Consider the following 26028-nt stretch of genomic DNA (forward strand, 5'->3'; position numbering starts at 1 on the left):
TTCTATTCTACGTTATTTGCAAACAGAGAATATCTCAAAAAGTACTATTCTTCAAAACAATCAATATTCGGACAATCAATCAGTGGGGAGGAAAATAGGCCGACAGATTACAATGGGGGACAAAAGTCCGCGTTACCTACCCTTCACTATCTGCAAAGGGAGAGAGAGTATTTCTGCTCTTCCCCGTTTGTAGGCAGCGAAGACCTCAAAAAGAGCAATCAATGAGCAATACTAGTATTTTCAATCAATCAATCGTTTCGCAATTCGTCGTGTTACACGACCTTACCCGGACCGCATGGACAGTTTCCCGTCTTCCACCTCCAGCGCCCCGATCGTCCTCTACTCTCCGTGTTTGCCGCGGCACTCCTGATGGTTCCCAGTCAGGACCGTAGATCACTCGAGAGAGGTCTGCTCGGAACCAGTGAAGTTCGGCTGATCGGCTGCCAGACGAGGGTCTATAAGGCAGGAGCTCTCCCGATCGCTGCAGTCGTTCACTCTGTCGTCGGGACCTCTCCCACTGGATCCACGTGTCGCTGATGGGCCCCACATTGGGCGCCAATTGTTAAATGGTAGCGGCAGTTGCAGTTGATAACCTTTCAAGTATTGCCCGGCGGTAATCGCCTCTTATACCATTAGAAAATTAACCAACAAAGAGGCAGGCGCCGGAGACTGGAAGGCAGGAAACAAAGTTTTATTCTCTCCGGAGGAGAACACATCAGATCAGACCCACAGGGAATCTTCTCGAGATGCTCTACCCACATCTCTGAGGCCTGGCCTCTTATACACAGGTTTATTGCTTTATTACAGGTTTATCATACATGGCACATTCTTGAGATCGCTTTGATACATGAAAGAACATCCTCAGAATCCCCGGCTCAGATCCGCTCCCACACATAGCTACAGTAGAAGTCCCCACCCCACCCACAGTAGGAGATGGCTATCACACAGCTGTACATTCCGCCAATTCCTGGGGGTGTGTGCGACTGGTCGGGTCTCAGGGGGTGGGGGGCCTTGATCTTCTGTAATCCCTTTGATGTGGGGTGTTTCCCTTACAGTAGGGGCAATAAACTGCATCCGCAGGGCTAGGTGATGGCCTGGGATCGGTTCGAACAATCGGGCGCAGAGGAAGGGGGTTATCAAAGGGATGTATGACCATGTATGGGATGAAAGAAGGTGTCGGTCAGGCGTGGGATGTGGTTCCATGGCAGGGTCGCGCAGAAGGAGAGGGTTTATGGCCCATGTATGAGAGCGGGGGTGGGTGGCGCGCGGGGGGATGTTCGCAGCGCCAGAGAGACGCGCTGGCGATCGGCAATGAGGTCATGGTGCCTAAAATGGCCGTCGCGCATTTTCAGCGTGCGGGCCCGAGAGGGGACAAGATGGCGTCGATTATGTTGACATTGCAAACCAGATTTTTAACATCATGACATGGTCAGTGACATCACTCATGACATGGTCAGTGACACCACTCATGACATCACTGATGACATCATCCAGTGAATATGTGTCTTTCTGAATTTTTTTTATTTAAATAAATGTATATCTAAAGGCTAATGGAAGAATAAATGGATAAATAAGTGTCTAAATGGATGTTTTTTTTGGTAAAATTAATTGTATAACTGACTTATTAACAGTATCTTAGTGAATACAGTGATGTAATAAGCGACGTCATCAGCAGTGGATTGCGGTCGCGCGAGTTATAGTTAGCTGATAGATAGATAGATAGATAGATAGATAGATAGACAGATCGATAGATAGGTATTTATGTCAATCAATCATTTCTTAATAAAGCAGATTATTTTTGGCCAGGAATTTCTGATTTGTAATCATTTATGAAAAAAGTATTGCTTCTCCTAACCAAAAGAATCAAAGCTACCTGTTACAATACTGTGAATTGATTGAGGGCATGCCCTAACCTCATGGAGGTGAGCACTGTTAAACTGAAGCAAATATGTCCTCATTAGTATAGTGGTCAGTATCCCCGCCTGACACGCGGGAGACCGGGGTTCAATTCCCCGACGGGGAGACGATTCCTTTTATTCACACAATAAATAAAATGATGTACTTTCTAACATTGTAAACTATATTTGTCATTATCCTTGTCTATTACGATTGAGATAAACGTTGAATTCACTGATGGCCAAATTGCTCACTGATGTGTTAACTAAAACTCAGAATATGCTCTGAATATTTCAATCTGCACAGACCATACCATCAAAAACAATTTACATCTATAATCTATTGGAGAATGCAATGAAGCAGTGGGGAATCTTAGGCTTCTGCTCAACCCTAGGGGCTAGATTTAGAAGTGGAGTGACTGCTTTTTGTTAGTAGTGACCCCTGGTGGTAAATGGTTATAAGCTGCAAATGGTAAAGTGAGCTGATTGTGTGTGTATATATATATATATATATGTATATATATTATCTACTGGCGGTCGCCAGTAGATAGTTATAGTTAGGACCGAGATTCCATAGGAAATCTGAAAATTCTATTTTGAATAACTTTGGCGCCGGTTGACGAATCTTCGCGAAATTTTTCAAAACTAATGGGGCGCTCCGCTCAGCTCCTACCCTGAAAGTCTCGGGGTGATTCGTCAAGCGGGGGCTGAGAAAAAAGGGGGGTCCCAAAACGCGTTTTCCCCATGCATTTTCCCATAGGACCTTTAGTCGAAGGTACAGCCCGAACGGCTGAACAGAATTACTTGAAATTTGGCAAAGAGGTAGTCCTCAGGTCAGGGATGTTTCTTTTGCAAATATGGTGTCAATCTGTTCAGTAGTTCCTGAGAAAATTGCAGTTAAAAATACATAAATATCTATATGCGTGCACCGTGCGCGAGCGTAATTGTGATTGGTGGTTAGATGTCAGTCAACATTCGAATCGGTCGAAATCAGGAAGTGTCGGACGCCATTTTGTGTGTGGCAGTGAAAAAGAAACGTGGAGAATGTGAAAAGGGGGCAGGGTACAGAGTTCCTGACCCCCTAGCCTTTGTCAGGGGGTCCCTGAAGGACCCCGAAGGGTGAAAAAAAATTATATTTTTTTTCAAAAAATCGCGAGGTGCGCGCACTGCAGAAAAAAATTTGTAAAGAAAATAGAATTAAAAATCAAATGTAATTGTTTAGATGTTAGGTGGCTCTAAAAAGAGCCGTTGTGTTAATTGAGGAACAAAAAAATTAAAAAAATTATGGGGTGCCGCATGTGTGCTGCTGTATCTTGCTCTCTATTAGGTGAATGCTGGTGTCACCATAAGAGAGAAGAGCATTGCACGCATTGCACCGTATATGCACCCTCTGGAACAGAGGGTGTATATCCAGAGGAACAGAAGCAGGTGAAGCTGCCGCCGCAGATGAAGTGCTTGGCTGAGCTGCCGATGATGTGCTCGGCTGAGCTGCTGGAGGGTTGTCTCTAGCAGCTCGAGCATTAGCCACAGGATGTACTCCTTTAACGTGCCTGATCATAGTGAAAATACTAAAAGTGTATTTCTTTTTAGGATCTCCTCTTGATAAGACAACACCACAAATAGAGCAGGTGACTTTCGGATCATTCACCATCTTCTGCCCATCTGGAAAAGTAAAAAATTGCCATATAAAAGAGTCTTTCTGTGGCACAAGGGTCTCCTGCTCACTCCCAGAAGATGACTGCTGCTCTGCCATTCTCAAGTACTGGAGTACTGGAAAAGCTGCTCAGCTCCTTTTCCCAGGGAATCAGAAGAAATAATGAGGGGAGTGAGTGTGGTGTTGGAAGATTCTGGAACTGCAACTACTTCGAACCAATGAAAAGTGTTGTTTCATAATCACATGACTTGCCGTGCGCATATCATTAGTATAGTGGTCAGTATCCCTGCCTGTCACGCGGGAGACTGGGGTTCAATTCCCCGACGGGGAGACGATTCCTTTTATTCACACAATTAAATAAAATGATGTACTTTCTAACATTGTAAATTATATTTGTCATTATCCTTGTCTATTACGATTGAGATAAACATTGAATTGAGGGGTGGGTGCCTATCACTCCCAGCAGTGCCCAGACACAGGAGGGGTGAGTGCAGAGTCCTCCCAGCAGTGCCCAGACATAGGAAGGGTGGGTGCAGAGTCCTCCCAGCAGTGCCCAGATATAGGAGGGGTGGGTGCCTATCACTCCCAGCAGTGCCCAGACACAGGAGGGGTGGGTGCCTATCACTCCCAGCAGTGCCCAGACACAGGAGGGGTGGGTGCCTATCACTCCCAGCAGTGCCCAGACATAGGAGGGGTGGGTGCCTATCACTCCCAGCAGTGCCCAGACACAGGAGGGGTGGGTGCCTATCACTCCCAGCATTGCCCAGACATAGGAGGGGTGGGTGCCTATCACTCCCAGCAGTGCCCAGACACAGGAGGGGTGGGTGCAGAGTCCTCCCAGCAGTACCCAGACATAGGAGGGGTGGGGGCAGAGTCCTCCCAGCAGTGGACAGAGACATGGTGTTGTGTACACCATCCTACAATTAGCAAAACTCCATGGGTGCGTGAAAACATACACAAAGTGCGACTATGTTGAGAGTGGAAAGCCAACACATCACTGACAGCAGTGTCCTACTCCCATGAGGGTGGATGTCCATCCCCCACTGCATGACACACCACATGTGGGTGTGATGACAAATGACACATGCTTACCCACCCCTGGCAGCACAATACACACACTGTGAGCATGCAACAAAACTGTATATTCATGTGCCACCCTACTAAACTAAGAGACCCAAAGGGAACACACACTCCAGGACTGATAGGAATGTACAGGTGCTGGGGCAGCCAACAAGTTGTTGCCTCCCATGGAAGGAAAAGGGTGGAGTACCCACAGATACAATGCCCACAATTGTCAGACAGGTGCCCAAAGACCCTGCAGAACACGTAACACATGTGTGCGACGCTGGGAGTACACACATGCATAGTGCGTAAAAGGGAACATGTCCACATGAAGTCATGTCAATATACTCCATACACAAGTACAGTGACCACCAAGGATGCCACAAATGATGCAGGTGGAGACGTTGCTGAGCATTCATGGCCAAAGTTGAAGGGATCTGTCACACACCCAGGAAATGTAGACAGAGCTCAGCACAACAATTGGGAAACACCCTGCAGGGAAGATGTCAGGGTCCACAGAGGAAGGAACACACCTTGGGACAATGTCACCATACAGTAAGAGCTTACATGACCAAAGATTATTTGCAGATACCTTGTGATGGCACACAGATACCAGGGTCCACCCTATGAGCAGCACACTACAACATTTCCCAGACACCTAACACATTATCACCACCCCAAATCATGGAGCAGCACCACCAACAGCAAGACCAGAAAAGCATTTGTGTGCAAATGAAAACCAAAATGCTTTATTCAGCATAAAAAATTATAGCAAAAGAAATGTCCACTATATACAGGGCCCATAGGCCAGGCCATGTGCGAAGTCCTGGTGGGGGACACTTTGGGACGCGTCTCCCCTAGCTTGCCTGCATAGTTCACTCTTCCATATCATCCACAGAAGGGGGGGGCATCATGTGGGGGGGAAGGACCAGGCACCACAGGAACAGGAGGGGCAAGGGTAGGTGTTGTGGGTGCAGGGACGGACGACTCCTCCACAGGGGGTGGGGCAGCGCCAAAGGTGGTGGTTAGCAGGGCGCTGCACATGGTTGCAAGCTCTTCCAGCGTCTCCCCTGCACCCGAATGAACCACAGGCCCCAAGGAACGGGGGGTCGGAAGGATGGGTTGCAGCGCTACTGGGGGAGGGTGTGGACAGGAGGGGGACTCAACTACCCTTGCCGGGCACTGCCTCCACTGCTCGCGGAGTGGTGCCACACTGGGGCTGAGGGACACACTGGCAGTGAATGACTCTTTGTCCGACTGTTGGGCAGGAGAGCTAAGGGGAGTGGTTTTGGAGGAAGTGGGTCGTGAGGACTGCGGACTCCCACTGTGGCTGCGTGTCTGCCGTTTGCCCCCCGACCCAGTGGGTGTGCCTACTTCCCCCTGTGTGTGCGTGACAGGAGGTGTGCGCTTGCCCTTCCCTGGTGGTGTGCTGCTTGTTTCTGGTGGGGTGCGTGCATGGGGACGTCTGGGTGTGCATGGGAGTGGGAAGTGTCGATGCTGCAGGGGTAGGGGTGGGACAGAGCGCTGCAGGAGACCCACTGCTGCAGTTAGTGACGAGTCTATGGACCTCAGCAACCTCCGTTGGTCAGACATCGCTGCTGACATGCCCTCCATGTACGACACCATCTGTGTCAGCAGTCTGGTGTGGCCATGGAGGACATTAAGCTGCAATGTCTGACCAACCTGCAACTGCCGCAGAATGTCCATAGACTCGGCATTGACGGCAGCAGGGGAGACAGGGGCAGGGGGTGCGGTGCCTGGCAGGAAGGAAAAATGTTGGCGCCTAGCACGAATGGAAGGGACCCGAACAAGTGGGAGGCCGGTGATGGGAATGGAGGGGGCGGCGAGAGATGGAGTGCTGCTTTCAGCTCCGGGAGCAGCCTCCGCCCCCTCTGGGAGCTCAGCCTCGGACCCGTCAGCGTCATAGTCGGTGGTGGGACTGGACAGGTCCTCCGCCTCACTCCCCTCGGCTTCCGTGCCACTCACTGCGCCAGACTCGCCAGCACTGGTGGCACCGGTGCTGGATCCCTCCTCAAGGTCCGTGCCAGTGTCTCCCTCGGTTTCCCCCGACGATGCTGTGGGCAAGGTGAAGAGACAGGAAAAATCAGACACCTGTATACATATGACACATGATTCAAAACTACATAGGTCACAGTGCATAGCATGAAAAACAACATGAGTAACATCTACAATACTACGCACATATGTAGGCCCTGCACCACACAGTTGGTTGACCCACCATGCCACTGGGAAACAATGGAGAGCATGACACAACAGCAAATAACTTGATATCAAATTAGACAGAGGAGCCAGTCTCTGGGGACAGTCGAGCACAGCATCTGGACCACACACCGTTGCCAAAAAAGGGATGAGTAGGAACCATGTCTTTTAACTTTTGGCACATGCTGCTTAGCAAATACATTAAACCATGCCCAACATGACTGGGTCACTGCATGTTGAGTGTATGTTCAGTCAATCATCACACAGGCCAGACCTGGCAAGGAGACATAAGGTTTGGACATGTAGGCCTTTCCTGCACAAACCCCCCCCCCCCTACCTGAAACAATGTGATTGAGACAGAGGAAGTACTTACACCTCCTACTCGGGGATTACAAACATGCCCTTCAATAAATCCTGAGTGTACACAAAGTACCCCTCGTGCGCCTGTCCACACATAATTGACAAACAACCATCATCAGATAGTTGTACCAAGGCACACAGGCACTGGCCACTGTGAGTATGCACAAGCCAAATTGGGTCACCCTGCACAGTGGACACATGTAGCACACTTTACGTAAATACAAATTAGGCCAGGGTACAATGCCACAGAGCCCAACCTATGCTGAAGACACAGAGAATGTCCACATTGTTGGATGACACACATGATACCTAGGAAAAGGTGCCCCAGGGGACTGTAGTGGCCACACTCCTCCATGGTCCTGTATGGATATGACAGCAACAGAAGCGACCGTCCCTGCACTATGCACATCTCCCACTCATGCACATCATGTCTGAGGGCACAACATTGGTCATGCATGCTGTAAGGCAGTACACTTGTAAGACACACTCCTATGTCGGGACTCAGCATCAGTGGCAACTAACATGGACCCCACAATTACTGAACTGGCCAGGGCACAGGCAAGGTCCCAACACATGTCACACACCACCCCCACACATGATGCTGCAAGCATTGGGCTCTTGGATTAACTGGCAGCCTAGATAACCTTGTGCAAGAGTGACTACACACAGACCAGGGTACACATGTCAAGGAGGGGAAGGGAGGAAGAACAGCACGGGTTGACTTGGGGGAACAGGATATGCACTGAACATATAAACCCTGGCAGTGTATCCATGCGACTGGGCACTTCCAAGAGCTGGTGACACACAACAAACACACATGTACCTACCCCCTTCCTGCTGCTGCTTCTCCCGTAAGCGCCTATCCATCTCTGGGAAGACCACCGCCAGGACACGCCTCATTATGTGGGTGAGGCGGCGGCGCCCACGGTTCTTATGACCTTCTGGTGAGTCCCCCAGCAGGACCCGGGTGATCCTCCTGGTCCAGCACCGGATATCCTGCCAGCGTTTCCTCACCTGGGCCAAGCGCCGCTTTCGTCCCTCCACCGACCTCACGGCCCTGACGGCCTCCTTCCAGATCTCCCCCTTGGCATAGGCGCCTACCTGTGAGGATGACAAAGTGAGACAACATCAATACACCTGCTACATGTCACAGAGACACACATTTGAACAATTTGGCTGGTGTGAACAGGGCATAGTATGCAGCCAACTCATTGCACCTTTGTCATAGAGACATTATCCTCTGGGGAAGGCCAAATGCACTACATGGCATTGAAAGTACCCAGGTGGAATGAGGGGTGCCACACAATCAATGATCCTGGCTCACAATGTGCATCACAAGCTACACCAGGATTATGTGCAGCACCTCAAAGCAGTCACATGCCCCAGGCCACTGACGCAACCTCAGCAGAGTACATGACAATCACCTGCCATTGGCAACTGCGGGTACAAACCTCACTCTGCACATGTGCCACTTGACTGGGGGGTGTCACAGGTGTTGGGCTAGCCCAGCACGTCAGACACACAGCACTGCTCACATCAGATGGGTAGGGTATATGCATCCCTCATGCATCTGGGCTGCAACACTCCACATAGACACTCACCCACATGACAGGGGACTTACACACACACCAATGTCCAATGGACGAACACATCATTTGGACACTCACTACAGGTACACTCAACTCACACACATCTGTGGGTACAGTCACCTGTCACACTGGGGGGAACACAGAAACACATCAGGACTGTAGAAACAACATTCCCAAGAGGATTAGCCAGGCTGAATATGGCATGCCCCATGCAGTGATTGTCACAGTAAGCACTATGCAAGTGAGGAGTGCAGACATGCACTACAGCATGCTCTGCATGGGAGACATGAGCCATTCCCCCCCTGGGACCCACTCTAAAGAACATTGCATGTCTGTCACACCTGGACACAATGCCAGAAGTGACAGTCACAAAAAAGGGGCACAGTCTCAGCTAGTGCAGTCAGCACTCACCTGCTCCCCTGGTCTCCCATACAGGCTGGGGTACTGTGGGAGGATGACATCCAGCAATGCCACATTCTCCTCCAGGGTGAATGGCTGGGCCCTCTCCACAAACCTGGACATGGTGCCAGAGGAATCACAAGCAGCAGCAGTGGTGTGGAATGAAAGGTTGTGCAGGCAAGTGCCCTCTCATGGGACCTGGCTGCCTTAGATTTGCCTTGCTGGCCTGTTTCATTTACAGGAGTACAGAGTGATTGGTCAGTCTCATTTGCACCCTACGTTTCCTCCAATCTCTTTAAACCTTCCCCAGTGAGGGCCTTTGCATGATTCAAAATTTGAGCATGATGTCAAGTCAACAACCACTTGGCAACGTTGTAAATTGTCTCCAACCGACTTTTGCTGGCCACCTGATGAATAATTTGAACTGGAAACTCCATGACAACCAGCATGCATTTAGGCCCTTATACTTGTCCCTCATGTGTCCCCTATGTAATTTCACTATACACACACAGGGTCAGTGCGTTCCACGCCCCTAGGGCACCACTACTCCAGTGATACGTACACGCGTGTGTAGGGTCCGTATCACTATGGTAGTGTTGCCGTAGGCGTACGCTATAGGGATACAGGCCGTACACTCGTGTATAGGGTCCGTATCACTATGGTAGTGTTGCCGTAGGCGTACGCCATAGGGATACGGTCCGTACACGCGTGTGTACGGCCCGTATCACTATGGTAGTGTTGCTGTACTCGTACGCCATAGGGATCCGGTCCGTACACGCGAGGGGTGTTTTACGCACTGCCAGACCTTGTCAACATGCACACAGTCCACCTGCTGACGAGCGGTCATGCCCACACCACCCAAGGGTGATTTTGTCTCCCTCTGTCTCCCTCTCTCCCTCCCTCTGTCACCCTCCTCCCTCTGTCACCCTCCCCCTCTCTCTCTCTCCCTTCGTCTGTCTGTCACCCTCTGTCACCTCAGCCCAGCTTCCTGGGCACACACACTTTGCAGGTCTTTCAAGGGCCATTGGCTTGTTCATGTGGCTTTGTTTAGAATCTCCCGGCCCCCATTGGGCACAGTGTCTCTGAGTCTGCGCTGCTGGGGCGGTGTGTGCTGACACTCTTTCACAGTGATGCCTCTTCATTAGCTGCTGTTATGTGCAAATTGGGCCTTCATACCCATGTCATCCTGCGACGCGGCCTCCATTTGCAGGCGACAGTACAGTGTCGGGACAAACGGTTTGTATAGCTCTGCCCTAGGCCATATGGGCTGAGGGCATTGGTGTCTGCTTCTGAGTTGCACAATGTTTTTTTGGAGGCCCACCCTCCCGGCATCACGGACATCCTGTCTTGTGTTGGTGTTTTGTGTGGCCTGTGACTTGGCATGGCCTTGCTTGGGGCATGGAGCCGCTAGTGGCATGTGCGTGTTTTTGGAGTGTGGTTGTGTCCGGTGATGGCTTTGGGGTAGTTGCGTGCATTATTGGGAGTTGGGTTGTTGATGCGGTTCCCCCCATGTGAGGTGAGTTGTTTGTGTACTCACCAGGCTCGGCGACTCCTTCTACTCGGTGTACTCCCACCGGCGGCAGCGTGCGCATCACCTTCTCCTCCCAGGGATGGTAGTGTACCGGTCTGCGGGGCGGGCCACCTCCAGTGATGTTCCCCTGGTTATATTCGTCAGTCATTTTGCGGAAGACCGTCCTCCGCAGATCATACCGCCTGGCTTGGCATTCATGCCTGGTCCTTCTGATGGGCGCAACAGCATTCACCCTCTCGACGATCCTCTGCCACATGGCTGATTTTGCTGCTACGCTGGTCTGTCTGACCAATGTTCCAAAGAGCTGTGGCTCGACTCTGATGATTTCGTTGACAAGGATCTCCAGCTCCGCTGTTGTGAACTTTGGATTCTTTTCTGTGGGCATGGTGTGGGGTGTGGGTGTGGATGGTTGTGGGGGTGTGTGTGTGGTTGTGAAGGTGTGTGTGTGAATGTGATGAGGGGGTGTTTGTGAAGGTGTTTGTGTGAAGGTGTGCAAGTGTAAGGTGTAGTCAAGGTTCAAGTATGGTGCTGTGGGTTGTCTGTGGGGTCTGGCAGCAGTGGGTCTGTTGCAAAGGCTCATGGTTTGTGTGTGTGGGCCCTTTTTATTGGTCCATTTGTGGGTGTAGCTGTGTTTGAACTTTGGGTGGGTGTGTTATAAGGAGTGGTTGTGTTTTGGGCCTCTGTTTATCTGTTTGGCTGTTGCAGGTCAGTGTATTGGATGTAAGCCTGAGCGTTGAACTACGCTCCGTTCGCGGAGCTTGCGAAGTTTAGGTAACTTCGCGATTCGCGTAGAGCGCGAAGTTGCAGATTGCTACGCAATCTAGCGCGTAGCGTAGTAGTTTTGCTTCCTCGCGCGCTCAATATTCATTCTCGCGCGCGCAGTAACGTCTTACCTTGATTCTGCGATCGCCAACTTGCTTTTCTGTCTGTTCGCGAGCGCCACGAGATTTGTACTATGGCTGCCCAAGCCCGCGAGAGTGTGCGACCCCGAACACGTCATTGGTGTGCGCGAGCTGACTTCTGGCGGCTGTTTTGGTAAGATCGCGATCCCGAACATGGAAAAACTGCAATCTGGCAAAGAATATCTCGCGAGCTTCATAAAACCTTCTCTAAAATGATCATTTTGCTCAGAAAACTCCTCAGATTGTGATCTTGCTGTAGTCTTTTGTGTAAGAAAGAGTCCTTTAATTTTTTTATCTCTATTTTTTCAAGAGGAAGGAAGTGCCCCTGAGTCTACAACTTCCTGTTCCTGTCCAGCAGGCTCCTCCCACGTGCTTTGTGCATGTGTTGTTCACTTTCATTTGGATTTGGAGCTGGAAGGATCACTTTTTGTGTCTGTCTGCTGCATCATACCATTGGATTGGATTTATTTGAGGAATTTTTGATTTGAGATTTAATTTACTACAAGTAAGTTGGAGAATTGGTGTGTTTGTTTCATTGGGGCTTGTTTGTACCTACATTTTTCTGGGATTTTTATTGTTGTGGTGGGTGGCCTGTACTACTTTCAATAGGGGCCTAGTTGTTTTTCTCTGCAATTTCAGCCAGTAGGGTACCCATGGGTCCATGTTTTGTGGTGTCTGGAGAATTTCTACATCATGTAGGGCATGGAAGGCATAGGATTGAAATGCTAAACGTGACTGTGGTGTATTTCACTGTTGGGTGTGTGTGTGTGATTTACCTTTGTTGGATGTGTGTGCTTTATGTCATTGAGCTGTAAGTTTGGAGCAGGGAGAAGCTTTTATTTGTCTGGAAAACATTTTTATGAGAGGGATTAAGTTCCACAGACACTACAACTTCCTGTTCCTGTCCTTTGCAATCACTTTTTGTTTATTATTGTGGTGGGTGGGCTGAGCATGTGTGTGGCGGCCATTTTAGGAAGGCATGCATTGTGCCTTTGCCATAGGCGTACATTGACTGTCTCCCATTTCTTGTGGTTGTTGTGGGTGTGTGGCGGCCATTTTGTGGAGCCATCCAAGCAGTGTGCTTGCTTTTGCCATCCGGTTCCAAGCTTGTGGCCTAGTAGTCTTCCAGTAGGCCCAGAGGTAGTCAGCCTCCAATCTGTGGTGCGTGATTTAAATGTACAGTTGGTGTTGTCTGCCGATTTTCCTTTACTCCATGGATGGCTTTAGATTTTATTGCAAAAGGTGTGTTTGGGGTGGAATAGCATTTTTTGGGTGTGTGCTAAATGAATTGGGCTTTTTAAGCCAGTATGTAAGGCAAGGGATTCAGCTCGCGAACTTTCGGTAACTCTGCACAGCGCGACAACGCGGATTTACAGTTTTCGTCATTTTTGCGCTCGCAATATGCGTGTTCGCGCACGCGAGAAAGCCTTTTTGTACAGTTCGCGATCCCGAACACGCAGCTTTTGCAATCTGGCAAACAATATCTCGCGAGCAACATAGACCCTTCTCAAACGCTTTTTTGTGCATTTCTGCACAAAAAACTCCTCAGGCTGTCATTGAGCTGTAGGTTTGGAGCAGGGAGAAGCTTTTATTTGTCTGGAAAACATTTTTATGAGAGTGATTAAGTTCCACAGACACTACAACTTCCTGTTCCTGTCCTTTGCAATCACTTTTTGTTTATTATTGTGTTGGGTGGGCTAAGCATGTGTGTGGCGGCCATTTTAGGAAGGTATGCATTGTGCCTTTGCCATAGGCGTCCAAACTTGTGGCCTAGTCGTACAGTAGGCCCAGGGGTACAACTCAGCAATCATCACGGCGGGTGCATGGAATGTAAACAACTGTTTTTGTGTTGTGCATTGAATTTCAAAATCATGTATGGCTTTGGATTGAATTGTAAAATGTGGCCTATACTTTTTTACGGGGTTATATTTCACTTTTTGGGTGTATATGTTTGTTGTGTTGTTGCTCCCTGATGCTGCATCCATCCCATAAGATTCACACTTTTATTTAGGTCAAACAGGCTAGACTACATTTATGTTTTTGTTCCTTGCTATTCTTCTTCCTCAGTGTACACAGTACAAATACAACAGGATCCCTGGCCTTGTAAGTCTCTTAAGAGTCTTAATGGCTGGCTATACTGGTGATGTTGTTCACTGACTTCATAAAATGTAATAATTGTGTTGGCCACCCACCAGACAATAATAAGTTATATATTAAATTATGGGTCTCTTGACTGATGTTCTTCTGGCTTTTTTGCTTTTAGGTGCACAAAAGACAGAGGAGGTGTGTCATCATCATCCACTGTTGTGGTGCCAGACCGACGTCCTGCTGCTGTACACAACGTGACGTGTCAGTGACCTGACCAGGCATCTCTGCAACTTGTGCAACTGAGTGCTGTTTTGACATCTGTTGAAGATGCCCCCAAAGAAAGCAGGTAGCCTGTCCTCCGGTACCAAGAAAGTTGCCATGGAGAAGAAGGAACAGAAGAAGAAGGAAGCGTCACTTAAGTCTGGTGTGCCTCCCAAAACCTTTTTTGGTACACCAAAAATGACGCCTGCAGCAGCGGTGTCGGGGGGCCAAGCTGGGGGCAGCACCTCCACATCAGTGGGCCCAACCCGCCAACCCATGCCCAAGCAGATGAGTGTGGAAGAGGTAGCCAGCCTTATGGTGGAAAGCAGCGATGCTGAGCCTGAACTAAACTTATCGCTATCTCAAAGTAGTACACAATCAACGCAGGAGGGAACATCATCAACACAGCAGATAAGAGGTCAACAGCCGCAGCTACCGCCCGCAATAGTAGCTGTTGTTCCTCCCGAAGTAGGGGCAGTTCAGGAAATTGAGCCTCATGCAGAGGAAGAAGAGGAAGCCACTCCTTTAGAAGTTGCATTGCCTTTTAAATCGCCAGCAAGGAAAAGGAGGGTTAGTACATCAAGTTCTTCACCAAGCCCCCCTTCTGATGATCTAGATGTCACTTGGAAGCCACAAACTGAGTCTGAGAGGGAAACACATCACAAGAGCAGGCATGGGAAAAGGAAGGTTCCAGAAAGCCTTACACTTATGGATGTTGATGTAGAAGAGCAGGATGATGAGGATGATGATGATGATGGGCCAGTCATCACAAACATCACTCCCTGGCCTGGCCTGAGGAGATGGAGACCAACATTTTTACACTATCCAAAATGGATGCGAGGGATGTAGCACGCATACCTCCAACACAGGTAACACCAACACGACCTCCAGCTTCCATATTTACATTAGCAAAGGGCCGGCAGCGTCCTACATCCAGCACAACAAGCACCACCTCAGCAGAAGTAGGTAGTGGTCCTGCACAGAGTCAAATTCAACACACAACCTCCAGTTCATCCGGCATTGGGAGTGGGAGTGGCACCTCCAGCAGGAGACAAAAGTTAAGCTCCCCAGTGTGGGACTTCTTTACGGTTAGCGGAAAGGAGGAGAACATTGCTGTATGCTCCGTTTGTCATACCTCTGTTAGTCGTGGAAAGCTTGGTACAAACTATGGTACCGGAGGCCAAATGACCCATCTGAAAAAACACCACGCAATCCAGTGGGAGGAGCACCTTAGGCTCATCAAAACTGGAACCATTGGTGTTGGGCTTAAACGAGTAGAAAGTCCACTCACGGTGGAACAGGAAGAAGAGGGAGACATTCTCTGTGCTAGTGGTACACAAAGTAGCCCTGTCCCCAGCACTGCAGTGGTAACTCCCACATCCTCAGCCACATCTCATTGGCACAAGAGTAAGAGTCAGCCTGAGACACCAAGGAGCACTGCTGGCCCAAAAAGTGCGACGTTGACCACACAAAGGAATACCATGCAGCCTACCATTCTGAGCATGTTTGGTAGGCCGGAGGGGCAGTACGAACGCAACCACCCAATAGCACGTTTGTACAATGCAAAGCTGGCAAAAATGTTAGCACTGGACATTCTCCCTTTTTCTTTTGTTGAAGGGGTGGGTTTTCTTGAGTTTGTGACCACCATCTGCCCAAAATGGAAAGTTCCCAGCCGCTACTATTTCGCAAGAGTTGCTGTTCCAACACTACATCACGACGTGCTGGAAATGCTTGGAAAAGCCTTAAAACAGAGTGCTGTTCAGAGTATACACCTGACAACAGACATGTGGACCAGTTGCCAAGCCACTGATTACATGTGCATCACTGCACACTGGGTCTCTTTTTTGGGTGTTAAAGATAAGATATCTGAAGGTGTTGTTGACACCGCTGAGATTTTTAAAGACACTCGCAAACATGCAACTGTAGCCATGTTTGCTATGGAGAAATCTCATACTGCTGTTAACATTTTGGATGAGTTTAACAGCAAGGTGTTTGAGTGGCTGCGACCAAGAGGTCTTACCATTGGTTTTGTTGCCACGGACAATGGCAGTAATGTAGTTAGGGCCATGAAAGATGGTGGCTATTTCAGGGTGCCATGTTTGGCACACTGCATTAACATTGTTGTTCAAGACTTTCTGAAAAATGAAAGCAAAGTCAGCAGCTTACTGACCACCTGCAGAAGAATATGCACACATTTCAACCATTCTTTTATAGCCCGGAAGGAGCTGAGGGTCATTCAACGTGACCATAAAATGCCAGTCAAAGCACTCATCCAAGAGGTGCCAACACGTTGGAACTAAACGTATTACATGCTTGAGCGTCTGTTTGAGCAGTACATACCACTTGATGCTTATGTCATGAAAAGGTCAGGGGATCCTACAGTGAAAGGCATGAGAGTTGAGATGACCCAATGGGACCTTGTCAAAAGCCTGACAAAGATGCTACTTCCTTTTGAGGTCTTCACACGTGAAGTGAGCAGGGAGGACTGTACTATGGGCCAAGCTATCCCATTGTTGTACATGCTAGAGCAACAGCTGAAGGAGGTGTCAGAAATGTACGCAGGTGTGGATGACAAAGTAGACGCACATTATTTGGCAGACACCTTATCCGCTCGCTTATCTCACAATACAAGGATTCAAAATAACATTCTGTCACATCCACATTACATTACTGCCTCAATTTTGGATCCACGTTACAAATTATTGCTGCGCAGTAATGAAGTCATTCCTTTTTCAGAAGTGAATGTTGCCCAGTACAAAACTTTGATAGCTGAGGAAGCCACTGAGTTTGAAAACGAAAGGATCTCCATTAACGGCCCGCCCCCCCAGGGCCGAAAAAGTACTGCAGGGCACCCAGAACAAAGTTCTACTTCAGAGGCCAAGAGCAGTGCGTTTGCCTCCCAGCAGTCAACAACACTGCCAGCAATAACATCAACAGCACCAACAGGATCATCAGGCACATTTACAAAAACGGCAGGTGATTGGTTTCTACGGAAAGGGTATTGCACATCCATGACTGATGCAAAGGCAAAAGAGGCCCAGGAAATCGGAGCACCCCTGAACATTGAGCGGATGGTTCAGGCCTATCTAGATGACACAACAGAGGTCTACATGGAGCAAAGCCCATTGGTGTATTGGTATGGGAAAAGAAGCCAATGGCCAGTGCTCAGCAGGCTGGCAATTAAGTATGTGGCTTGCCCTGTTGCACGTGTCTCTTCAGAGCGTGTTTTCAGTGCTGCTGGTGCCATTGTTACTGTCAAAAGGACCAGTCTCTCGCCCAAAAGTGTTGAGAGGTTAACCATGATCAAAATGAATCAACACTTTATACCACCAGAGTACAAAATACGTGAATCACAGGAGGAAGAGGAGAGCGACTTTGATGACATAAGTAGTGGGTTGTTAGACGTACTTCTGTCCGCACCACCAGAGTTTGAGGACGAGCTCCTCTTCCCTGACAACTAGGCTTTCCAATGGGTCTCCCTTCCTTTATTTGTGTGTGACTGTGTGTATCTGTTTTTCTGGTTCAAAATCTACATTCACAACAAATCCATCAACAGTCTCCTTTTTTTATTTCCCTATTGGAGTTGCACGTCTGTGCATAACTGTCCACTCCAATCCTCAGGGTCCTGCTCCATGTTCCTTACTCTCCCTAAGTACATTTCAAGCAAGTCAGACATTGGATGGAGATGGAGAATAGTACAATACAGGTTGCCTCTAACAGTCCCTCCATAAGAAGTGAAACGTGACTCCACCTATATTCCATTTTGTTTTCAAGCCGAAAGAAACTCATCACTGACTGGCAGAAGGCTAGGCAGGCATCAGATCAGACAGCCAAAGAGAACACCAAGACAGGTAATGAGTGATTATTGTGAATGATGGTGGCATGCATTGCATTGGATGCTGGCTGACTACGAAGAATTGTGCATGCCATGAAGTAGAACTATACTAGTTTATCGACAAAGTAAAAGTGACTCAGGTGTGGTGACAGTTAATGTTTCCTTGTTTAATAATGACCACATTGTACTCCTACCACTGCAGGTGCCGGCCAATATCTGTTGCAATTTGGTAATATGGAATATATTATAAACTTAATCAGTCACTACAGACTGAGTTGGTGTTGGAGAATACGTACCACACGGTCGCCATCATGAGGATGCTGAGCATACTGTCTTTGCACACAGTCAGTTGGATTGGAGAAAATTGATGGAATAACTGCGTTTCATGGGCTGACTTAAAAGGTAAAAAGTTTAAACAAGAACCACAGCAGACCTAGGCTAGATGTCCGTGTAGTGGTGTGGACTGGAGTAGAGTGTAGTGGTATGACGGACAGTGGCGCATTGATTTAGTCACTTCATTGGGAAAATTCTAGGATGCTGCAGTGCATATGACATTTCTCTGGCTCGGTCAAAATGTAAGTAAGGGGTAGGGTGCCTGGCCTGTGCCGCGGTTCTCCTGTTCTGTGGCTGTGCTGGCTCCTGAATCCTGTCCCGTTGTTGTTGTACCTTAATGCTGTAGAGTAGACACTATGTAGCCTATCCAAGCTGCCTCAGTCTGAAAGTGTTCTCTCCAGAGTGTTGTCTTGCACTCCACTGTAATTGAGTTTATTGTTGTAAATGCTGTAATTTTTCAATACCCCGTTTGTTTTTCCATCTACACTTACAGGCCGGCCTTTACCCTGTGCTACAGTGGGAGAAACGACTCACACGTACCTTACCAATCCGCATCAGGCAGGCAGTGGTACCCAAGATTGATGTGCGGAGTGTCCATGGAAGGGAGGACCAAGAGGAATGACGAGAATGATGCAACTCCACATTTGGACCAGGATAATACAGTAACTTTAATATCATCATTCGTCTTTACATTTATTTGCTTGCTTTTTTCTCTTCAATCATTACGACTGTGTGTTGTGGTTTGTTTGTTAATTGATCCAACTTTTTTTTAATTTCCTTAGCTAGCTTGAAAAATAAAAGTAAGCCCGGTACAGCATGTAATTGGGTTCGGTCTGAGCTCTGAGGGCGGCAGACAGGCAAGGCAAATTTCAATTTCGTCCCTGACTGTACTGTCTCATTGGGTCATAGTAGTTATAGTACAACTCATTATCATTAACCATCATGTTATCCTCCTCAGCATGCATGCATTTGCTTTCTCTCACTTAATACTTTGATTTCTTTGATAATGGATCATGTTCGTCTTACAAGATTGTGTTTTACTTTTGTTGTGTCCATGCATATTGTCTGTTTTTCTTTCTCAAAACCCGACTTCCCATCCAATCATCAATCCCTAACCCTCTTCCCCCGGGCTGTGTGATTTATATTGAGGTGTGATGTGATGACTATGTACACCAATTGATCACACGCTTGCTGGGGCAGATGTGGTGAAAGCAACACTAATTGAATTTCAACTAAAGCAGGGCAAGGATCTTCTTCTGCTTGACCACCCATGCTGTAGTTTACTTTGTGTTCTGTTCTACTACTCCTCCCAGAGTCTCAGTCAAGTGACTTTCTCTTTCTTTTTTCAAACGCTATTGCCAGTGTCTACTACTACCACCACAATAATGGCATCTACTCCGTCAATTTGGGAAACCAACCATGCAGCCATCAGTGTGCCGAACTTCATCATCAATCACAGGTAAGATAAGTTTGGTGGGAGGTATGGACTAGGAGGAGAGACCGACAGTACTATTATGACAATTAAAAATAACTCAGTGAGGGGTACTGCATCTATCGGTTTGTGTGTTACAAAATCGGCAGATCTTTTAAATCAAACACTGGCTGTGGGCATGCAGCAGCACGGAAACAAAGTAAACAACCATGTAACTTACATTGAATTCGGAAAACTGTAACCCACCACAAAACATTAACATCGTATAAATAAATAGTAAGTATATTTTTAATGTCCCCTAACAAAAATAAACTATCCCGCTCTGACCTAACCCACCCCCCTCCCTAACCCCAACGAAACGAAACGAAAGTCCAAAGTCCGTAGAAATCCCCAACGCCCACAAACCCACCCACCCACCAACAAAAGGAATTAAAAAAGGGGCAAACGACGAGGTCCTCTATTGTCGGCGGGCCTTAAGGTGTTTGTCCACCAGGATCTTTACCCGCTCCTCCATGTTCTCCAAGCGGGCCATCCGGCGGAGCAGCTGGCGGCGAAATGCCCTACAGTTACATCCAGGGTGGGGGGCAGCAGTGCTGGTAATAGAGGCGCGGCGGCGGGCTGATGCCGGACCACGGCGCCGTGAAAGCCTGACTGGGGCCCGGGGCATTGGAGGAGGCTGCAGCTGCAGCCGCCTCCTCCTCCTCCTCCTCCACCAGCCGGCGATAATGCTCGCAGATGGCCTCCAGTTTCCGGCACCGGGCCCTAGCGGCCAACTCCTTCCTTGATGGTTTAGTGGAAGGAGTATCATCTATATCAAGAAAGAGCCAATACTCTTAGCAAAACAGGAACACTAAAATCATTTAACACATAGTGTCACAGTATCACTAGCAAGCACAGTTCATAACATTTGTGATTTGGTGGTGAGGTAAGTATCTCTAATCCTACTTCCTTGGACTCTAACATTTGTGACAGTTTCAGACATTATTTATAAATATAATCGTACTATGTATGTACTCCGGTACACCAGTCGTGCTGTTCTTATCTGTAGTTTAGCCCAATTACATAACCTTGTTTTAGGCGGCATGCCAGCTCCATCAGCTAAGCTTGCACCCAAGAGAAACAGATATGAGCCACATGATGCAGACTCACGTTAGTTTTATTTACTACTACTGTCTGCAGGTGGGGAAGCTCATCTTTTTGTCTGACGCCTTACGGCCGTTGGCACTGGTCATACTCTGTTACATGAGGGCAAATGGCATGCACAATTTCACTTACACCCTGCCATGGGTACTACAAAAAGGCTGATTATTTATCGGATCCAACGATCATTGCTTATATTCATATTATAGATGCTGCTAGTGCTAATACGATATACGACATCAGGTCGGTAGCGGTCGGTGGTGGGAGTGCTGCCGGTCGGTGACGTGGGAAGGTGCAGGGTGGGGATAGTAAACGATGGATTAAGGACATTCACAGGTAATTAAAGAATACATTAAAAAAAAAACATTGCTGCACACAGTAGCACACACTGCATCGCATTCGGCGGTGCAGTGCGCACCTTGAAAATAATTGTATTTATTTTTATGTTGATTACCTGTATTTGGCCGTAATACACAGTTTACTCGCCAGTGCCACCCACCCGTCCCCTCCCCATGTCACCGCCCGCCAACAATCCCACCACCAACCGCTACTGCAGAGGGTACTTTGCTTTCATTGATTGTGTAACCAATATCCATAAACAACAGATAGGCCACCCTTTGCAGGCTGTCTGCCCCAATCGAAAATACATTAATAATAATAGGTAGGGAGTGGTCCCCAGAGTGGGAGGAAGAAGTTTCCGCTTGATAATATATGACGTGCTTGCAAACTACTGCAAGTGTACTGTATGCTCATAATACTACCTTGATTCCCCTAGGCTTTGCTACTGTCGCGCAGTTTCTTTTACATTTTCTTCAAAGTAAGAATCTCCAGTGACACTTTCCACCTATACTGTCTCTTGGTGATAGTACATCCAGGCATACATCCATTAAAGTAAACGTCTATCCTTTTTTATATATCTCTTAACAAACCTTAGTTAGTTTCACCAACAAACACCCATGCTTCTGCTCCTTCCTTCCTTGCCTTGGCTTTGAGTTTGAACCAAAAACACCGCTGATTCTTGCTATCTAGTACTATCCACCCATACTGTGTCGCCCACCCAGGCAGGCATTCTTTCACCTTCCATCCATCCTTCAACAACCCATGCATCTGATCTTATTACTATCAGCCACCTATGCATGCTTCCAACAACATATCCTTCTCTGCCAGTCAGTCATATTGTTTATCTCGCCCGTCCTTCCACCCTTGGTGCTTTCCCTCTTTGTTCAACACATCCATGAAGGTCATCTGATCTGAGTTTGTCTTCTCCATAAAACATTCACAGCTGATTTTGGAGTCAAATAGAAGAGGCCATTGGTTACTCTACTCACGCTGGTAATGCTACGTAAAGGGTGTCTTCTTCAACCGTTGTATAATAAGTCGCACAGTACAGTGAAATAGTGAACACAGTTCCATCTAGCTGTAATGTCAAGAAGTAATGAATATAACTTACCGCCGCCGGCCACTGCTGCTGGATCCCCCCTGGGCCCTGTGCCTCCTGCAGGTGCCGCCAGTTTGCCTGCCCCCTCCGGAATGGCCGCATCGCTGGCCCCAACGGCACTGGTGGATGGTAGTGTGTCTAGAAAAAAGCATCACAAATTTTTTAGATGCCTGTAAACCTCCCCCTATTTTAAGTGTTCACTTGGAACATTGAAAAAAAAGTTAATGCGATGCAACATACATCATCACTAGGCAGTAAGTACAGTCAGTAGACAGACACTAGTAGGATATGGTTCCACTTCCTAGGGTCATGTAGTCCTACTCCACTCTTTTGAAAGTTAGCCTGAGCCATGAGTAACCCTTTTAGATTCATCATGTCGACTACTACTCTTTTGGTGCATATTATACCTGCCAGCTTATTGACATGTGCAGTAGATGCCTTTAAGGCCGCTTGACTGTTGCGTACAAGTGAAGAGGTCGAAAAAAAACCAACTTATTGACTTTGTTTAGTTTATATTGCTTAGCCATCACACATACATGTTCCACTTTTTGGCATGACTGCAAAATGCTAGCATTCACCAGTATACTATCTAACGGCTAACTCGCAGCGTTTTTCTCATATATCATAGGCGGAAGATTCCCTTCTACAAACCAGAGATTTACAGAGAATATTGGATGCAAGATGATGTAACCAGTATTTCTACGTTCTACGGTGAGGGGTCTTCCAGAATTCAAAAGATCTTGGCTCTTGTTCTTGTTGTCAATTATGCACTTGTAAATGTTTACTGTTTTAATGTTAGGCTTTTTGCTGGCTTATTGACTATGGCTGTAGTAAATTAAATTTCATATTAACGATGTACAGAGTTTGATACTTGTTTCAAATAAACCTTTTGAACTTACACATAGACTCTGTGGTATTTGGTGTGGTGGAGTTGACTTACACAAGTGTGTGAGCAAAATGGTGTTTGTTATTATGTTCTGGGTTGTCTCTGTCTCAGTCATCATCAACATTGTGTATCGTCTTCGTGGGGGGGGGTCGGGAGTGGGACCCTAATGTGAGACACTATAGCTAGTCGGTCAGGGGATCCTGGGTTCTACGGACTGAGGTGTGATCAGTAAGATCCAACCTCCCATCAGCAACATCCTATTTTGTTGTGCATAGTTCTGTATGTGGCTTTGCAGAATCCTAGACAATAGTAGTATCATGTACTATCCGATCAAAAATACTAGTCAAATATCTGGTTGGGCATTTTGTTTGTGGTAATTGTCAAAGCCTCAACATTGAGAAGACTTGAAGAGGACAACCCAAAGGACAGGACCCAGTGGCTAGAGCTATTGGTCAATCAGAGTTTTATTGTTGCAAAGAAAACCTTCTATTAAAGAGTGGGCAACTGTGCAAGCTTCGCTACACACAGAGTAATAATAGTAATAGTAGTAGTAGTATTAGTAGTACAGACAGTCATAGCAGAGGGAGTTAGAAGCAACTTAGAGGCAGGGATAAACAGAATTAGTAAACAGATAGTCAAGGTCAAAGAAGTAAACTTTTGTAAAAAAGAGATTCAGAAAGTGGAACCATAATTTAGAGTTTGGGAAAAAAAGATGCAGTAACATAACATTTAGGGAAATATAAATGTCAATCTAACCAATGGAGGACTTACTGGGGCCAGCTGCAGGAGCCTCAGTAGAGGAGCGGTCCTGGGGTTCCCCCGCCGACTCCGACCCCGTCTTCTTGCCCCTGGGTGGTGCTGATGATCATGTAAAATATAATAAAGAAAGAGACCAACATTAAGGAGTGCTGTGAGAAAAATAATAAATCATTTGGAAAAATAAGTCAAAGAACATTTTAGGAAACAACAAGTGCAATAAAATTGACCTATCTAATCAGATGGATCGACTACTGGCTGCTTCCTAGTGCATTTACAGATCGTCTACTTATTTATGAACACTCCAGTGTTCCATGATCATTCTGATTCCAAATACTAACAAAGCCTAGTAAGTACCACCTGACCTACACCACCTATTCCAGACGGGCCAATTGTTGACTAAGTCTGCACTTCAATTTTTTTCAGCCATCAAATGCATAGATGAGATGGAGGACACATGCATAGTTGCATACATTAGTGCATACATACAACAAATTGTGGGTTGGTTGCATAATTCTGATCTAGTTCTGCTACTGACTGACCATGCTAAGCCTACCACTCACTAAACAAAGTACAAAAGGTTTGACGGAGGACTGGGGTAAGCAGCACTCAGTGACAGAGGATGCATCACGCAGACCGCATAAAACAATTAGTGACTACTACTAACAAACTAAACCTAGTATCCAATATCCATCCACCACTATTTCACAGTAGGACAATGGAAGGACTAGAGTCTCTCTAGCAAATCGCATTACCTAACTTCAGTTCTGTAAAGTAAACTCTTACATAATCGGCATCAGCACAAGCTAGCGCAAACTAAGTTGCAAACAAGTAAGAGTACCACCGTGCACCTGGGTCCTTAAATCAAAGAACATTTTGCTTTTTGGAACGTAATTTACCAGCAACGCTTGGCACGCAGCAGTAATCTGTTGTTCATCTAATTTAATATACACAATCAGTTACTCACCAAGCCCGACGACCTCGACACCTAGCAGGTCCAACAGGTCCTGCTCCCGGTCCAGGATGTCGGACCACCGGTGGGCTAGCTGGCTGTGGGTGCGCCGGATCCCAGTGCACCGGAACACGGCCCGGCGCACCTTCGCCCACCGACGGTGCTGCTCCTGGGTATCGTACCCGGAGCCGGGCCTGCCGCCTGCTGCCAAGGTCAAGGGGAGGAGGCGCTGGATGAAGAAAACAAGAGCCGCCACCTCCTCCTCCCCAAACAGTTGCCGGGCCTGCACCCCTGCAGGACGCATTCTGCCGCAAGGCAGGCGGCGCTTCTCTGCGCCTGCAGGTCCCTTGCCCTTGGGACTTGGTGTGCCCTTGGCCATGGTTCTGGGGTGGGTGGGAGGCGGAAAAGAAAAGTCCGAAGGGGAAAAAAAGTTAGGGGGAAGAAGATAGAAAGAACTTTATAAAAGTAACAAAAACACAGTAAAAGTAGAAATAAAATGCAAAATATAAACTGAAGCAAACAGAGAGATAGGTAATAACTAAAAAAAGTCAGGAAAAAGGCTTTAAAGACAAAGGATTGCTAAGATAAAGGGAGGATACAAAAGTAGGCCCAGAAACATGGCATAGAGTGAAAAACAAGATGGCCGCGCCCATTCACGACCGCGTGGGTGAGTTCGCGCGATATTTCTCGCGAACATGTACTATTCATCGCGAACAAGTAAAATGCGCTCCCGAACACGTCAATGCACATCGCGAACACGCTATCCGCGACCCGGAACTGGAAATAAGGCATCGCGAGCGGGCGGGACTATAGAAAAACAAGAAGGCCGCGCCCATTGGCGACCGCATGGGTAAGATCGCGAGATATATCCCCCGAGCATGCAAACAGCTCCCCGAACATGCTTACCGTGCTCGCGAACAAGAAAAAGCCATCGCGAACAGGTTGCCACAAGCAACTACGCAAGCTCGCGAAGCTTCGCGAAGGTCGCGTAGTGCAATGACATCTTCGCGAAGTGCGACTACGCGAACTACGCCCAGGGTTAATTGGATGTATTTGGGCTTGTTGGACGTGTTTTGTGGTGTTGTGCGATTCGAATTGACTCTCCTTGTGGTGTTTTGCAGTGTCCTGGTTCAGTACGTGTGTTTTTCGCGTCTGTAAGGTGCGTACATCGGCCATGTTGTTGTACAGTGCTCACATTTGCTATGGCTTGGTACAACTCGTACATGCGCAATGCTGGGTGAGGGTACTAGTGTAGGGGCCTGGGGTAGGGTGAGTACAGGCACGGGCAGGGTGTA

General features: G+C 47.7%; 1 non-coding gene across 1 annotated transcript; it reads left to right on the plus strand.

The window, feature by feature from the left end:
• Positions 1-1951: 1951 nt before the first annotated feature.
• TRNAV-GAC (transfer RNA valine (anticodon GAC)) lies at positions 1952-2023 on the plus strand. Its single transcript has one exon. It is a non-coding gene; the product is annotated as a tRNA-Val (tRNA).
• Positions 2024-26028: the final 24005 nt, after the last annotated feature.

The sequence above is a fragment of the Triturus cristatus genome, chromosome 4_1 (genome assembly GCF_964204655.1).
Source record: "Triturus cristatus chromosome 4_1, aTriCri1.1, whole genome shotgun sequence".
In the NCBI taxonomy this organism is placed as follows: Eukaryota; Metazoa; Chordata; class Amphibia; order Caudata; family Salamandridae; genus Triturus; species Triturus cristatus.